This window comes from Dioscorea cayenensis, chromosome 12, assembly GCF_009730915.1.
Source record: "Dioscorea cayenensis subsp. rotundata cultivar TDr96_F1 chromosome 12, TDr96_F1_v2_PseudoChromosome.rev07_lg8_w22 25.fasta, whole genome shotgun sequence".
Lineage (NCBI taxonomy): Eukaryota > Viridiplantae > Streptophyta > Magnoliopsida > Dioscoreales > Dioscoreaceae > Dioscorea > Dioscorea cayenensis.
Genome location: NC_052482.1, coordinates 11,844,709 through 11,849,440, shown reverse-complemented (window position 1 = coordinate 11,849,440; position 4,732 = coordinate 11,844,709). Strand labels below are relative to the sequence as shown.

Below are 4,732 nucleotides of genomic sequence, written 5' to 3'. Positions count from 1 at the left end.
TACAGCTCATTGCAACTCTATGCGAGTGAGAGGTTGAGGGGTTATCTATTCTTTCTTCTGGGACATGTGTAGAGTTAGGCATAGTTGACCTTATATTTGGGACTATGTACTTAAGGATTTCCACGACTCACCATTGCACTTATTAGGAAGTATAATAGAGGTGTCTTGCAGTTGAAACAATTATCCTAGGTGGAGCATTACCTGAGTACCCCATCTTTATCGATTGTCTTACCTCATTCTTTACTCATTCTCTCTTACTTGTTATTTTTACTCTTGAGAATTGAATCACTGTCACATTTATCACTATTGATCTTTCACATAGCTAAGTCACGGATTAAGTGTTTTTAATCCCTACTCCCTGTGGATTAGATACCCGCTCATCCGGGATTATTACATCGACAAACCCGTGCACTTGCGGGATATACGCAAGGGGATCTTGTTTAGTTTTTGGTGCCGTTGCCGGGAGTAAACATTTAGAGATACTTTGCACCTTGTTTTCTTAGCGATTTCACCATACATTTTGTCTCATATCTTCTTATTCTATCATCGTTCTGATTTCTTTTTCTTTCTTTTTGGGTGCAGCTCCAGGTTATGACCTGAGGGAATCCCTCAATATTGATTGAAGGGGATCCTGAGCTTGAACATACACTTACAAGAAAAGGGAAATAGCCTGTGCAAGAACAGTTTAATTTAGCTGATTTGGAAGTGGAAGAATCTGCAAACATGGCAGAGCAAAATGAGCAACAACGAACATTATCCGATTATGCAGGGTCTTCATTTTTGGGGACACAGTCAAGTATTGTGCGTCCCTCGATTATGGCTCAGAACTTCGAACTAACGCCGGCATTTATCCACATGTTGCAACAATCCGCACAATTCAATGCTTTGGCCGATGAAGATCCAAACAGCCATATAGAGAGCTTTCTTGAGGTGTGTGATATCCTGAAGATAAACGCGGTGATGGATGATGCAATGAAGTTGCGAGCCTTCCCATTTTCCCTAAAGGGAGAGCGAAGCAGTGGCTACACTAATTACCTAGAGCGTCAATTACTACGCGGGAGGAGATGGTAGAAGCTTTTCTGACCCGTTATTTTCCTCCCGGAAAATCAGCAAAGCTTAGGAGTGAGATCTCATCCTTTGTTCAGTTGGAATTGGAGTCTCTATTCGAGACATGGTAAAGGTTCAAGGAGCTCCTGAGAAAGTGCCCGCAACACGGATTCCCGAAGTGGATGATTTTTCAGACCTTTTATAATGGTTTGAACCCGAGTACAAGGCAACTCTTGGATGCGGCAGCAGGAGGTACCTTAGGTAGAAAGAGCCCCGATGAGGCCCATCAGTTAATTGAAGAAATGGGGTTAAACAACTACCAATGGAATGCTTGGGAGAAGAAATAGGTGGCCGGTCTCCATGAAACAGATGCGGTAACTTCATTGGCAGTGTAAGTGGAAAATTTGAGTAAGAAGTTAGACCTTCTAACTTCAAATAGAGTGGCAGCTGTGACTAATTGCAATAGGTGTGGTGGAGGACATGCTCCCTCAGATTGCCCGATCTCTATTGGTGATGTTTCTTCGGTGGAGAATGTTGATTTTGTAGGTAATGGGGCCACCGGGTTAGAAGAATCATCCCAATTTCTCATGGAGTAATCAAGGCCCACAAAAGGCCATGGGGCCACCGGGTTTCCAACAACAACAACAAGCCCCTCAGGTGGAAAACAGAGTCTCAGGTTTGGAAACCTGAATGAGTGACTTAGAGAAGCACTTGACTCGATTTGTCCAATCAGTCGAGGCTACACTTTGTAACCATACCGCCTCTTTGCATAACATTGAAAATCAGGTGGGGCAAATTGCGAAGTCTCTCTCTGAAATGCCACATGGAAGCTTGCCGAGCAATAGAAAGAGCAACCCTAGAGAGCACGTGAAGGCGATTACTTTGAGAAGTGGTCATGAGGTTGAAGATAGGCTTCTGAGTGAGAAGGCAAAAGAACACGCACCTGAGGCTATAGAGGTAGAAGAGGGAACAAGAAAAGAGAAAGAGGTGCCACCCCCACCTTTCAAACCAAGAATCCCTTATCCCTCTAGATTGAAAAATGTCCAAGGGGATGAATAGTACAAGAAGTTCCTGAGTTTGTTCAAGTAACTCCACATCAATATTCCTTTTGTTGAGGCATTGGCCCAAATGCCTAAGTATGCGAAGTTCTTGAAAGATTTGTTGACTAACAAGAGGAAGTTGGAGGAAAGTGCTTCAGTTATTTTAGATGCTTTATGCCCAGTGGTATTGCAAAAGAACATGCCGAACAAGAAGAAAGACCCGGGAAGCTTCATCATTCCATGTAACATTGGCAATCTAGGTGAGGAAATGGCATTGGCGTACTCAAGGGCAAGTATCAACGTCATGCCATACACCTTCTATCAAAAGCTAGGCTTGGGCGAGCCTAGGCCTACTCGGATGACTTTGCAACTAGCGGACCGAACAGTACGACATCCAAGAGGCATCATTGAAGACGTGCTTGTCAAGGTGGACAAGTACATTTTTCCAGTTGACTTTGTAGTATTAGATGTCAATGAGGATGCGGATGTACCCTTGATACTTCGGAGACCATTCTTGCGGACTTCCAAAGAATTGATTGACATGGACAGCAGAGAGCTCACATTGAGAGTTGGAGATGACAAGCTCACATACCGCTTTGCTGAAGCCATGCGGCATTCTGTTGATTTCAATGATACTTTATACTTTCTAGACACTACTGATGAGATTGTTGATGAATATATGCAGGAAATGTTCAATCCTGAACCATATGAAGGTTTGTTCAACCAAGAGGAGGGACATGAAGATGTACTGATGCTTGGATCGATGGAAAAAGTACCATCTACCCCGGGGATCTTGAAGGCAGTGCTTCGGAAAATGAAGAGGGCTAGGAGACGCCACCGGAAAAGCTCCAAGGCTGTTGGAGATGTACGTGAACCAAAGAAGTTGGATGAACCATTGCTAGGTGATCCTAAGCCCGATAATACACCCTCTACCCTCAAGAGACTCTGCACATCATGCTTTCAAGCTATAGGTAAGAGGGTAACCTTCATCTATGAATCCCCGTAAGGTAAGACAAGGTACGTCTAGGGCTTCTTAGGAGGCAACCCAAGTGTTTACTGTTTTCTTATCTTTTAGTTTAGTTTGCTTGCATGAATAAATTGTGGAGTGTTGGTGTCTTGATTTTTAGATGCTTGTGCTGCGATTTTATTGTGGGTTTTTAAAGTCATCGTGTGTTTTCATGTGGTATTGTTGAAGTTTGGTCGTTTGAACTCTATTTCATGTTTTTCACTGGTAAAATTTGCATAATAGTGCAGATTCTGAGTGTGTAAACATGTTCAGAGATTTTCTGCAAAGCTTGCAGATTTTTCTAAGGCATCCAGGGAAAACACACGGACGTGTGGAATTTCTGCACGCCCGTGGATTTGTACTGCGAGCTCATCCAGAGAGCGCACAGGGGCGTACGGCTGCCCTGTGAATGACCATGCGACTGTTACACGCCCGTGGGTAATTTCCGCACGGGCGTTAATTCCTGCAGAGTTGGGCGGATTATCCCGAGAGCACACAAGGGCGTGGACTCGCCCCTGTGGGCGACCTTGTGAACCACACACGGGCGTGGGTAATTTCCACATGCCAGTTTGAAACTCTGCAGAGTAGTTCTCTCCATCCCAAGAAGACAAAATGTCGTGTGGCTTCCCCTGTGAGTTGGGCATGTGAATGTCCACGTCCGTACGGAATTTCCGCACTGCCGTGTAGAACACTTGGCATTTTTCTCAGATGTCCAGGGAAGCCACAGGGGCGTGTGGCTGCCCCTGTGGGTCAGGCGCACGGGCGTGGGCATTTTCCCCACGCCTGTGTGGGAGCAGTCAGATTCAAAGGAGTATTTTCCCGAGAGCGCACAGGGGCATGTGTATGCCCATGTGGCTCTTTTGTAATGAGGTGCACGGGCGTGGGTAATTTCCGCACGCCCGTGTGGATGTACAGAATGCCAAGAGGCGCGAGTTCTTTTTAAAGAATAGTCATTTCTCTTCGTCCTCACACTCTCCATTAGTCTGGGAGCACTTCCACAACATCTCCCGACTTCCTAGCGCCGATTGGGTAGGATTGTTTCAAGGTTTTCCGACCGTTTCGTAGTTTTTTCATTTTAAATTGTTGGTAAGCCCTATTTATGATTTCCCATCAATTCATGATTTTCATAGATGAATCATGTAAATAATGCTTCGTTTCTTCAATTAGAAAGATGATTTATGTTTAGAATGAAGTTAGTAGTATTTCTAAGTTGTAATTTTGGATTCTTGTGGCGCGGCCGTGCGGTTTTCACGCCCTGTGGATCCACACAGGCGTGTTGAAATTCTGCACGACCGTGTGGAATTCTGCAGTAATACTTTATCATCTTGTTTGACCGATTTTATCTCAAAGTTTGCAGATTATGGAACCCCGGTCGAAGAAGCAATCTGATAAGCGGCCGCGTGAGTCATCTTCCGAGTCTGAGGGCATGAGTTTCACCATTCCGGAGCACAGGGATCATTTTGAGCGGCTGTCGAGAGTTTATTTTGGATAGACTGGATTGCTTGATACGAGTATACTGAGAGATCTCAGCAGGGAGACGAGTTGGTAGACGAGGTCGAGGATCTCGTATCGTTAGGTGGTTGGAGGAATTTATTGACTATTAGAGAGCCAGCCATACGAGAGCTCGCACTGGAGGTCT

General features: G+C 44.9%; 1 non-coding gene across 1 annotated transcript; it reads right to left on the bottom strand.

Moving 5' to 3' along the window:
- Window positions 1-1,112: 1,112 nt before the first annotated feature.
- On the bottom strand, window positions 1,113-1,219 carry LOC120274271. The gene has a single exon (XR_005540801.1). It is a non-coding gene; the product is annotated as a small nucleolar RNA R71 (small nucleolar RNA).
- Window positions 1,220-4,732: the final 3,513 nt, after the last annotated feature.